At 43.6% G+C, this 13,509-nt stretch overlaps 1 protein-coding gene across 7 annotated transcripts in view; it reads right to left on the bottom strand.

Moving 5' to 3' along the window:
• The window catches only part of ABCG3 (ABC-2 type transporter family protein), a 48,891-nt gene that overhangs the window by 14,433 nt on the left and 20,949 nt on the right, over window positions 1-13,509 (bottom strand). The gene's annotated exons all lie outside the window — the stretch shown is intronic.

Raw genomic sequence — 13,509 nt, 5'->3', positions numbered from 1 at the left:
CAGTATCTCTTGTAAGCTGTGGAAATTACTTGGCTATCAAACTAGAGAAAAAGAAAATGTGCACACAACAAATAAGAAGAAAAGTTATCCATGGCTTGCCTAATATTGCTTAAAGATGCCCAGACATAGATATCAATGGAGCAAGGGAGGGAGGGAGGGCGGTTGTTGTTGGGGGTTTGTGTGTGTGTGTGTGTGTGTGTGTGTGTGTGTGTGTGTGTAGAGAGAGAGAGAGAGAGAGAGAGAGAGAGAGAGAGCAGAAAGAAATAAAAATATATTAAATGTCTACTAAAGACCCAATGGGCCTATGAGACAAAAGTGATACAATAATGTCCATGGCATACCTCATCATGGAAGGGGGTAAAGCAGTCCATGAGACATGGAAGGGGGTAAAGCAGTCCATGAGACCAATGATGATATAAAATGTATGTATCATGTGGTCAGACCCATAGGGAATCTCCTGAATCTAAAGGAAAGATAAAAAATGAAAAAAGTCAACCATGACCATTAGCCATTTGCTCTCATTGGTGGAGCTATATGTCAGGGTCTGAGTGTCTTCCAACTATATTCATGGTCAGTAATGACATCAAAATTTATGTCTCTGAGAGTAGATCTGTCTCTAGGTCTATCTGCCACAACAACATCCTCACACAAACTTTAGACCTCTGTTGCATCATGGATACCATATGGAGGTCGCTAGTTGCCTTGAGATAGAATCTCACAACTCGTATGCAGGATTTTGTAGCTCACTCGCTGCAGGATTCAGCTGGTTACATAGATACAGCGAATGCATCAGTTTGCCACCCTTAGCGTGTAGGAGGGGGCAATGGGCAAGGCAGCTGGGGCTGTATGAGAGGCACAAGGCAGCCAGCTGTAGAAGAGGCGCAACACGCGAGCAGAAAGCAAGACAAACTGGCGGAGCAAAAATCATGACCAAAGTGGATCCCTTACCCTTAACACAACGATGGGTCACCTGCAGGAACTGATCGTGCATGTTGCTACGCCTTTGGAACTGATCTAAGAGCTTAATAATGTATTGTTTCTGAGTACATACCCCTAGAGAATGCTTTCCTCTAGCTTCGACTATTGCAAACCACTCCATCTGCTACCTTGCTGCATTCTTCAGTTGGCTCTATGCACCTTCCTTGGGACTATGCTTAGTGGCTAAGCTTGAATGCTCTAATACCAATGTTGCATGTGGGGAAGATGAATGCTGAATGTGTATGCTGCAAATGATGCCTTTGCTTATATATTATGCTGAGGTTGCTGGTCGGCCAACTACAGGTGCTATCGACCAGAATTGGAAAAATCTTCATGGAATAAATCCCTGTAAATGTTGCGCTTACTTTACTACATTGCTACCCATTCCTTAGCATGTGGCCTCCTGTTGCCTAGGTTACCTGCTGACTATCGACACGTCATCCAAACCCTCATGATGATGATGCTACTGCTAGTAATGCTGATAATGATGATGATGATGATGATGATGGTAATGATTCTATTGTTGATGATGCTCGAAAGGTTGTCTATCTGTTACATAGTCACAAGAAACGTTTCGAGGTTTTTCAGGTTTTGTTTTGAAAGGTTTCATCCCTCAGCTAAGAAACTGCGAGGTTTCGAAAAATCAATAATTTCATAAAGTATAAATACTTAAAGAACTTATAGTAGCCATCTAAAAACATGGTGTAATGATGAAAAAATGGTGTCTTCTCACACATCTCGGGGAACCATCCTTATTTTGGTGAGGCATTATGGCAATTTTGCTTGATTAGATACCACACGTGGTTCAATCAAGGAGGGAGGCAGGGGAAGAAAAGGGAAGGAAGGTGATGAGGTGAATATGGAAGAAAAACAAAAATAAAAAAATCCCAGAAAAACCCGTTTGGGGGGATTAAGGAGGGAACGAAACCTAAAATTTGGGCGAAACTACTGTACTGGAGAGGTTTCGAGGTTTTTGAAAACCGTTTCGAAGTTTCGAGGTGTTGAGGTTTCAAAAGCTAGAAACAGGTTTTTTTGTTACTATGATCTGATGTCCTTACCTGACAACCTAATCCAGGATTATGATGTTCCTGCTGGCGATTAGCCATGGCACGAGTGTGCACATAGCACAACCATTGGTCAAAGACTCTGCTTTGATATCACTCTATTACATGCAGCATAGCGGAAGCTCTTAATTGTGGTTAAGGTGTGAGTTAATTTTCTGATTACAGAAAAGATTATGCAGAAGAGAGAGAGAGGAGCAAGGAGTATACATAGTACACCCAATGGGGTCCCAATCACCCACTTAAGAGGGCCCCCTCCGAATGAAGTGATTGTTTGTTGTCCCAACAGAGACAGACCTGAAAAACGGTGTTTTCCTAGAGACAAATTCCCCTTTCTTCTTGATGCATAGGCTGCCTGGGTGAGGAGTACTACTACTGCAAGTAGCCGCCCAGTTTACTAATGATGACCACCATTTCTTCACCAACACGGCTGGCTGGAAAATGCATATGCCCTGCTGTCCTCCTTTGATTGCATTTATGCTTCTTCTGTTCATGTGACTAACACAGACAAGGTAGCAATGGACGACTTGGAGAAAACCTCTTGCACAAAGAGATACCTAAGTATACTACTGTATTGCATTAATCTGGGACTATTAGCTCTAAGTACAAGCCTGTCGATGATGGCCAAGGCTGAAAACTAAAAGAGGTCTCCGATGGACTCCAAGGAACAGCCCAAGATTCAAAAAACCTATGTTCCTAAAGATCATTGGCTGCCACTCTGAATGGCCTGTGGTGCTGCTGCTTTATCCATACTCTAGGCTGTTTTAATGCTTTGTAAAAGGCTAAAAGAAGGGGCTTCTATCCAAAGGAGAAAATGGAAAATGAAGAGAGGATGGGGGAGGGCATAAATAGGCCCTCCTACAGCAGATCAGGTAGTTGCAGCCTGCAAAGAAGGGCAATCCGACCAGCACGCAAATCACAAAGTTGCAACCGCAAGATGATTATGTGTGGTGTTCCATATGCAATGGGAACCACACCACCAATGGGTGTCCCAGCTCAAGAACATGGAGGTACTTTGGAAGGTATCCGATTGAATGGGGAATCACGACACATGAAATTGCATCTACAACAAGGAAGTGAGCACTCGTCCCATATTGCTTGACCATTAAGATCCCCTATGTCTCAGCCTGGCACACACATGCTTGTGTATAGATGCTAGTGGAGCATAGCTGCTTGTGGCAAGACAACGGGGATTGGGGAGTGAGGTCCTTCGCACGACAAAAGCTGTGGAGTCAACTCCGACTTTAACAAAGCATGTTTGCAAAATGTTTTGATTGCATGAATGTTCTTGAAAGTGTGGGAGACTATCCTATCTTGCATACACGTAACTATTAGTGCTTTTAAACATTTTGGTAAGCCATACAAGAAGTGGAGTGAATGTATATTCAAGAAGGCAAGCCCGTGGAGAACAAGTTGCCGAAGATGTACAACATGGAACCCATGCAAGTGATGAACACTATGCTGAAAACGTATCTCATGCATTCCGCGGCAATTATGCACATAAGGAACAGCCATCCCACAATAACGGGGAAGACCGTGGTGACTGTGTAAATGAAGAGCAACTGTCTCATGGTAAGAGAAGGTCCAGGACACTAATGAGCTTAATGATATGCAAGCTGAGATGGAAAATCTCAAGTAGAATATACGTGAGAAAGATGCCCAATTGAAGAGTTTGCATGAAGATCCAAAAGTTAAGCAAGTATTGGATGCACAAAGGCACTCATCGTTTGCGAATGATGCATTGGAAACTATTACATTAGAATTGGGTGTCAAACCAAGAGAGATGGCACTCTCTGTCAAATCCCCACGGATCCCCTCGTGATCGATCTTGGTTCGAAACTCGAATCCTGCAAACAAACGAACAAACAAACAAGCAAGGGGGTGCAGGCCTGACTCACCTCCCAACCATGACAGCCGTGGGCAAGCCCACAGTCTTGGCTGTCCCCACCGAGCCACGAGCTGAGCTAACTAGGTTGACGTACCGACCAATCTCCTCCTCGCGACGTCCCATACCGCCACGAAGCTGCCCTCGCGGGCCTCGAGATTGCTGCCGGCCTCGGCTGCATAAAGCAAGTGCACGTCTGCACTAGATCCAGGCTCCAAGACCATAGAGCTCTCACAAACTCGCGAGACTCTCTATATCCAATAACTAACCTTGGCCACCCTTTTATAGGCTCTTGGCCGGTCATCGGACGTCCACACTTGGCCGCCCGCCCGTCCATACTTGGGTGCCCGCCCGTTAGTATATCCCTAACTCAGCTCGTCAATCAGCCTGCCTAGTTCCAAGCTTCCCCAAGCCTCGAAACTAGTCTTGCATGCGTATAGCACACGGTAGATACCCACTGTGCACATGACATACTCCCCTTCCTCTAAGAGCTCACTCCTGAGCTCACTAAAAAGCCAGGGTAATCTCTCTGAAGAGAAGTCAATGTCTCCCATGTAGCGTCCTCCTCAACACGATCCTTCCACTTGATCTTGTATTCCGTGATAAGCGTATGACGCAATCTTCGTTCACGAAATCCAAGAATCTTTTAAGCGTATGTCTTGGTCTTGAGCACTTCTAATAGATTCCTTCGCAACTTGTAACATTTCCTGCATATCTTACAAAAAATTACGTGCTGCATCATGCTGAAGTCCTGAGAATCCTACTGTAACAGGTGATCTTGGTTGAAAACCGTACATAAGCATGAAAGGACTAAACCCTGTACTCGTATGCTTAGTACTGTTATAAGCAAATTCTAACATAGGAAGATAATCCTCCCATGAACTTTGTCTTTTGGATACATATGCTCGAAGCATATCTTCCAAAATCTGATTCACTCTTTCAGTCTGGCCATCGGATTAAGGATGATATGAGGAACTCAAATTCAAAGTTGTTTCCAACTTCTCGAAAACAAGTTTCCAAAAATCACTCGTAAACTTAGAGTCCCTGTCACTGACTATGTCCTGCGGTAACCCGTACAGTCTAAACAATTGCTCGATAAACTACCGAGCTAATTGCGTAGCTGTAATATTCTTCCGGGTCGGTAAAAATCTAGCCATCTTTGTCAAGCGATCTACCACAACCCAAATAGAATCATGGCCTTGATGTGTTCTTGGCAATCCGGTAATAAAATCCATGGAAATACTTTCCCATTTATTACCTGGGATTTGCAAAGGATGCAGCAACCCAGCCTGCCTAAAGCGTTCAGCTTTATTTGCCTGACAAATCTGACACTTCAGAACATAATCTTCTACATACCCTTTCATCTTCGGCCAATAAAAAGTGTGTTTCACTAATGATAGCGTCCTATGTACCCCAGGGTGTCCAGCAAAAGGGGCGTCGTGACACTCCCTCAGAATCTTGGACCTAATGTCCGGGATCTGTGGTACACAAATTTTGTCATTACGGAATAGTAAACCATTCCGAATCATCCACTGACCTCCTGCAGCTTGAATAGTAGACTGCTCAGTCACCGAGTCCTGGTCAATCAATGAGCTCCCGTCCTGGATCTTCTGCCAAAATGGACCAAAATAACTATCAGTCCTGCAAAGCCCTCTCAATGACTGAAATAAGTCAGTAGAAATCTCGGTGAACGACAAAGTATTCACCTCTCTAATCCGACTAAGCGCATCTGCAATATTATTCATGGACTCTTTCCGATAACGGATCTCAAAATCAAAATCTTGCATTAACTCTGCCCAACGAGCTTTCCTGCCTCTCAAATCATCCGCATCACACACATACTTGATTGACTGATGATCAGTCAATACCACAAACTTGGAGCCATATAAATAATGTCTCCAAACCTTGAGAGCATGAATCACAGCATAAAGCTCCTTCTCAAGGGTTGGCCAACGAGATTGAGTGTCGTCTAGCTTTTTACTTTCAAAAGCAACCGGTCTACCATCTTGAAATAAAGCAGCCCCGATAGCATAGTCACTGGCATCAGTTTCAAGAACGTAAGGCCGACTAGGATCAGGCAATGCTAAGATAGGTGCTTCCTTGACTTTATCTTTCAAAAGTCTGAAGGCCATATCCAAATCGTTATTCCAAGTGATAGGCTGATTGGACTTACGTCCACGACCTTTCAATAAGTCGGTCATCGGTAGTGTGAGCTGAGAGTACTCCCGTACAGATTTCCTAAGAAAAACAACAAAACCGAGAAAAGAACGAAGTTGTTTCACTGTTCGTGGTATAGGCCAGTCCAAAACCTTTTGAACTCGGTCATAGTCAATGCTCAATCCGTCTCTAGTGATCTTGTGTCCCAAGTAAATAATGTCGGTCATAAAGAACTCACATTTACTCATCTTGGCATATAGTCGATTCTGTCTTAAAATAGCTAAGACAATCGTGAGGTGTCTGACATGATCCTCAAGAGTACGACTATAAATCAAAATATCATCCAGGAACACCACCACAAATTTTCCCAAATGTTCACGAAAAAGATCGTTCATCATTTGCTGGAAAGTGGCTGGAGCATTGGTTAACCCAAAAGGTAATACGAGAAACTCGTAATGGCCATACCTAGTCCGAAAGGCGGTTCTTTCGACATGCCTTTCATGAATACGTATCTGGTGATAACCAGTACGTAAATCTATCTTCGTGAAATATTTCGCTCCTGCTAACCGGTCAATTAGGTCATCTGATCTAGGGAGAGGATAACGGTTCTTAATTGTCAACTTGTTCAATCTTTTGTAATCTATACACATTCTCCAAGTATTGTCCTTCTTTCTTCTAAGCAACACAGGTGCACCCCAAGGTGATTTACTTGGACGGATCTGGCACATCCTCAAATAATCTTCGAGTTGTTTAGCCAACTCATCTTCCTCAGCTTGGCTCATCCTATAAGGTGGAATACTCACAGGATGAGCACCAGGGATCAAGTCAATACGATAATCTACTGCCCGTTCAGGTGGTAAACCCGATGGCAATTCCTTAGGAAATACATCTTGAAACGAATCAAGTATCTTTTGTAATTCTTTGCTTTCAAACACACTTAATTCATTCACATCCATGGAAGGGATGAGAAAAGAAGAAAGTGGAATCAAGACACAATGGAAAGCGGTGTACAAAGAAGAATCCATTATATTTCCAAAATCAATAGTATTTACAAGAGGTCCCTGAGAGGGATGAATACAATCACCTAAAATACTATACTTGGTGTCCCTATGCTGAAAAGAAAAAATATGACTAGACCAATCTATCTGGACGTCAAGAGTCTTAAACCACTCAATCCCTAATAACAAGTCTACATTTTCCAGATGCATGACATAGCATTCCAGAGTATCTTTGTAGTCCTGAATCTGGATTGGAAGCATCTCCACCTTGCGATCCCAAACTTGTCTGCCCGCAGGTAGACGTACCTCATAGGTATGGTCGCTGAGTGTCGTATCAAGACTCAATTTCTGCACAAGTTTGTAGTTAACAAAGTTATGCGAACTGCCAGGGTCTAACAGAATGTGAATTTTATGGCCATTCACTTCTCCATAAACTCGGAGAAGATCATGCATGCCAAATACCTTAGAATTGAACAGACAATCAGAACAAGTACTAGGGCGAGAAAGTACAGTAATTGACGTACTTGTCAAAGACAACTGGTTAGCTGCCTTTGGCTTGGGTCCTGCGTTTGACTTGGTACCCTTTTGCTTTGGGCACTCATTACGCATGTGTCCTTTTTCTTCGCAGATAAAACATCGTCCTTCCTTCTTGAGCTTCAAAGCCCTAAGGAGTCGTTTCTTCTTCGCTGGTGTCGAACTGGAATTCTTCGAAGGTTGGTCAGAAGACTTGCCTTCAGTCGTGTTAGCCATAGGTGCGGAGAACTTTCTTTTATGCTTGTTCCCCTGCTCGGTAACGGGTTTCGACTTGGAAGAGACCATCGTATCATCATGGATACGAGCTGAATGAATGGCCTCGTCCAAAGTTTTACATTTGTTATTTTTAACCTGTAATCGGTACGAGTCTGGTAAACCAGCTACGAAAAACCCCAAAAGAGTAGTGGGATCCATCTTTGTAGCTTTCATCTGCAAGTCACGAAACTTCTGGAGGTAGACCTCATAAGTGAGGTGCTGCGAGGTCATGGTCAAAGCTGAAAACCGAGCAACAACATCATAATCATCCTCTTTCTTGAGGAATTCTTTCTTGAAAATATCTTCAAATTGTGCCCAAGTCGTTGGCTTTGGGTTCAGTTCCTTCCACCAAAGCAAAGCTTTGCCGGACAGGAAACCTGCTGCTAACTGTATCTTCTTTCCATCATCATATGGATGAAACTGAAAGTGAACTTGCCACTTATGTAGCCAAGTGTCCACGATCTCCTTGGTTCTCTGCTTTTGCTTGCCCCCAAACGGTTCCGGAGTAATATTGGGGCCTAAAGCTGAAGCCAAGGTATCCATTCCCGAGAAAGTAGAGAGGGTAGTGGTCAATAGAGCGATGGAGTTCTGCAAAGCCTGCATCTGGGCTGCGATTTGTGCCTGACGTTCCGCCGAAGAAGCTTCGAGAGCTACTTTGAACTCTTGGAAATCTGATTTTGACACAAACTCGTCAAAAAGATCGGCATCAGTGCCTTCCGTAGCCGGCAAGCCTTCGTGTTCCACGAGGGGCTCCAACTCTGATTCTTGGGTCGACATCGTGAAGAGGGTACGCGGAGAGAAAAGTCGATCTTTGCACAATGAAAGTGCGAGCGAACTCGAGAGCTTGAGAGCTTGAAAACTTGAGAACTTGAGAACTCGAGAGATGTGTGGCAAGAAGCCCACGTGAGGGGGTTTATAAAGGTTTCCCAAAAGCCAAAAAATCTTGAAAAGCTATGCTTAGCTTTTACTTTAGCTTTTGTGTGTTTTTTTTCTTGAATATATATATATATATATATATATATATATATATATATATATATATATATATATATATATATATTCTTTGTTCTTAAAAAAATAAACACCTTGAAAACCTTAGAGAGGGAGGATTCTTTTAAAATTTAAAAATTTTAAACTCCCCTAAAAAAACAAAAAACGAAAGCATAGAAAAAAATCGAAATGCTTTCCTTGCGTTTTGTTTTTTGCACTTCCCTCCTGGATTAACCCGATGGTGTCTGCTGACGTGGAGAGCTGGCCGTTGCTGCTATCGTCATGGCTGCCGCCGACGCCAGAATTCGCTGCCGGGTGTAGTTTCCGTTGCCAGCTTCGCCTGCGTGTCCTGCGTAGGTGTGGTCACCCGCCCACGTGCGCCTGGGCACTGCCTGGGTTGGATGCGCAGGCCTGGCCTGGGCGCTGCCTGGCTGGCTGCGCTGCCTGGCTGGAGCGCCTGCGTAGGCCTGGGCTGGCCTGGGCGCCTGCCCGCCTGGCCTAGGCGCCTACATGGGCTGGCTGCCTGGCCACGTAGGCCCATGCGCCCGCCTGCAAGACCGCCAACAGTAAACTAACGTCTCCCGCCAGTGCACTAACCTGGCCGCCTGCAAGCAATCCAGCACGTCTCTCATGCGCTCTCTCTCTCATGCGCCAAAAAGCAACGAAAAGCAACGAAAATAACGTGCTTTTTCTCTTCTTTTTTCTGTTTTCTCTCCCTGCAAGTTATGCGACTGCACAACAAAACAGGCTCTTCTTTGCAAAAGCAATCAACCCTATTCAACCTACCATCTCCCATCAACATGGGGTTCTTTGATGAAGAAAAAACACATACAAATTCTGAAAACTGCAGTATGCACAGAAAAAACAGCAAGCTTTTTTAACACGTACCGTTCTTCGACCTCTTCTTCTCTACCTACCGACTTGCTCGTTCACGAGGTATGCTCTGATACCACTGTCAAATCCCCACGGATCCCCTCGTGATCGATCTTGGTTCAAAACTCGAATCCTGCAAACAAACGAACAAACAAACAAGCAAGGGGGTGCAGGCCTGACTCACCTCCCAACCATGACAGCCGTGGGCAAGCCCACAGTCTTGGCTGTCCCCACCGAGCCACGAGCTGAGCTAACTAGGTTGACGTACCGACCAATCTCCTCCTCGCGACGTCCCATACCGCCACGAAGCTGCCCTCGCGGGCCTCGAGATTGCTGCCGGCCTCGGCTGCATAAAGCAAGTGCACGTCTGCACTAGATCCAGGCTCCAAGACCATAGAGCTCTCACAAACTCGCGAGACTCTCTATATCCAATAACTAACCTTGGCCACCCTTTTATAGGCTCTTGGCCGGTCATCGGACGTCCACACTTGGCCGCCCGCCCGTCCATACTTGGGTGCCCGCCCGTTAGTATATCCCTAACTCAGCTCGTCAATCAGCCTGCCTAGTTCCAAGCTTCCCCAAGCCTCGAAACTAGTCTTGCATGCGTATAGCACACGGTAGATACCCACTGTGCACATGACACTCTCCTTTAACCTCTTGCCATGCCTCTACTACTCATGGAATCCCATCTCACAGGCATGCTTCTTCATATCTTGGTACTCATTATAGGGAACCAACCCATGTTTCAGCCCTTATAAGGAAGGAACTAGAGCATTACATTCATCATGTAGATAAAGGCAAAAGGGGAGCCAACATTAGTGAGGAGGATGTTCATCATAGCAAGAGGACCAAACAATTCAAAGTAGGGAGACAAATTTGTAAAATTTGAGAATTACCATGTCGAGTATGACTCCACCAAAGCTTTACCTTTTATCTTCCAATTTGAGATTTTTTTTCATGAGGGAAAGTTCACCAAGAGATCAAAGCTTAGACATGTTGGCATGTACTTGAAGAACGAGACTATAGCACATTGGTGGTTGGCCAAGATTGCTACATGGGCTGAATTCAAAAGCAAATTTTATGCTTAGTTTTTGCCTCCCAATTTTTCGAAAAACATACTCAAAAAGTGAGATTGATTGTACCAAAAAGAAGATAGATCAATCACTTCTTATGTATCAAACTTTTGGAAGATTACTATTAGAAGTGATTCCCTTTATGAAGATTAATGAAGAAGAAAAAGAAGAGAAATTTTGAGTTGGGGCTTTAACCCATTTTTCAAAATGCACTTGAAATTTATCCCAATCAACCTCTACAACAATTCATAAATTCAGCTTTAGCCTCCAAGCAACTCAATGTCAAATGGGTGCAATCAAAGATTGACCTAAGAATGGGAAAAGGAAAGGACAAAGCTGATTTTAGCATGCAAAAAGGTGGACAGCCACCAAAAAGGGACTTTAAGACTGCCAAAGGCTCCGAAAGCTGAAAATGTATAAGAGAAGAAGCCACGGAACAAGAGGAAAACATATGGGTTGTCTCAACAACTAAGGGCGCAGCACATGCGAGAGGAAAAATGCTTTAAATGTGGTAGTAAAGATCATGTTGCGCCAATGTACAAGCAAAGACAAGAAAGTAGATGAGCCTAAAGTGCATGTGAGTATGGGACCCGATGTGCAAGGCACTACGGGTCATGCAAGCAAGGATAGAGTAGTATGCAAAGCATGGGGGCAACTTAAAGATCAGCCCGTCTTATTCATGTTTGATGACTGCACTACTGACAACTTCATCTCCACCCAAATGGTTGCCTCCTTGGGGATTCAAGTGGGAGACATGGGACCCAAAATATATGCATGTTCAACTTTTATTGAGAAGGATGTGAAAATTATTCCTCACATTGGAAAGCTGCGAATTCACACGAGAACTTCCTGATTGGCAATTGCACCACTCAATGGATGTGATGTATTGCTTGGCAAACCATGGCATGCTCGCCTTGAGCCCCACAAGAACTACAAGACTAACAAACTCTCTTTTATGTACAAAGGCCGAAAGCATCTTATAGATGCAAGCAAATCAGTTACTACTATCCCATGTACAAATCAATAAAGCAATAAAAAAGAATGTTTCTTCGTACTTAGTTTTTGTATGTGATGATATGGAACATAGCAATCTCCATATAGATTCTCTTACTCGTGATAGGCTGAATTTTCTAAGTGAGTGTAGAGATTGCTTTGCCGATGCATTACCAAGGGAAATGCCTCCCTTACAGCCAGAGGATCACCGTATCGATTTGGTGCCAAGTAGTTCGCCTCCTAATAGGCCGGTATATCGTGTGTGCTTGCCAACAAGAGGAGATTATGAAGCGGGTTGGTGAACTCTTAGAGAAGGGTTTAGTGCAACCAAGTTCTTCACCATTTTGTTCACCCGTTCTTCTTGTATAAAAAAAGAATGGTCCATTCCACATTTGTGTGGATTATAGGACACTTAACAAGGTAACTATCAAGAATCAATTTCCTATTTCAAGGATTGATGATATCTTGGACAAATCGGATGGTTCGTCATGTTTTAGTCACATTGATCTCAAAAGTGGTTAGCATCAAGTGAGAGTGATGCCTCAAGATGTACACAAGACAGCCTTTCACACATGCCTTGGTCTCTATGAGTATTCGGTTATGCCATTCGGTCTCACAAATGCTCCAGCTAAATTTTTTAGAATAATGGACCAAATTTTTAGAAATCATAGAGCATTCACAAGTGTCTTTTTCGATGATATTTTAGTGTTTTCAAAGAATGAGAAACAACAAAGATGCATTTAAAGGTTGTTTTAGATGAGTTAAGGAAACATTCTTCTTCACTATCTTGGACACATAGTATCAAAAGATGACGTGTGAATGGATCCTACAAAGATCCAAGCCATTAAGGATTGGCCAAAACTCAAACCCATACATGAATTTTTTAGTTTCCTTGGTTTATGCTCATATTACAAGAGGTTCATGTTCATAATGCAAGAGGTTCATATTTCATTTTGCAATGATTGCCTCACCATTGCATGAACTTACCAAGAAAAGAGCTATGTTTACATGGTCAAAATCTCTAAGTGATGCTTTCCTTACGTTCAAGAATACCATTACATCGGAACCAATTTTTAAGATTCCTAATTTACAAAAGCCATTCGGTGTTGAATGTGATGCATGTGGCTGTTGCATAGGAGCTTCCCTAAATCAAGAAGGACATGCCATTGCATATGAGAGCAGAAAGTTGCATAATGCCAAGCTCTCTCTTGGCATCTATGAGAAAGAGCTGTTGGCTGTAATTCATGCTCTTACAATATGGAAACACTACTTATTGGGGGTTGAATTTACAGTCAAGATCCACTAATCCTGAGGGTTAGTACCAAGTACGTAACACGCTACAAAAGTGTCGGGCATATCTCAAACCCCATTGGTGACCATCTCAGCATCCACTTTACCATTGTACTTCAGCAGCTTTACTTTCAGGTTGGAGCTGCGAGATGATGGGCATTCAATCATTCGCATGCACGTCCAGTTCGCCTCAAACAATATCTAGTAGAATCCTTTCTGATTGGACACCTAGGCATTGCCTTGGAAAGCCCAATACTTCCACACTGACGTGGTGGTAAGATGACCCATTTGCCTTTTGGAGCATGGCATGATCTCTATAAAGAGAAACGTCTAGGCAAGACAAAGTACCCCATCAGTGCCAACCACCACTACCTTGCCTCCAAAACATGCAAGGATATCACCACACCATTGTGCCAATCCAA

The sequence above is a fragment of the Cibotium barometz genome, chromosome 30 (genome assembly GCF_041138505.1).
Source record: "Cibotium barometz isolate CiBa-2024 chromosome 30, ASM4113850v1, whole genome shotgun sequence".
NCBI lineage: Eukaryota > Viridiplantae > Streptophyta > Polypodiopsida > Cyatheales > Cibotiaceae > Cibotium > Cibotium barometz.
Note: the sequence above shows the minus strand (reverse complement) of the source record. Positions and strands in the feature narration are given on the sequence as shown.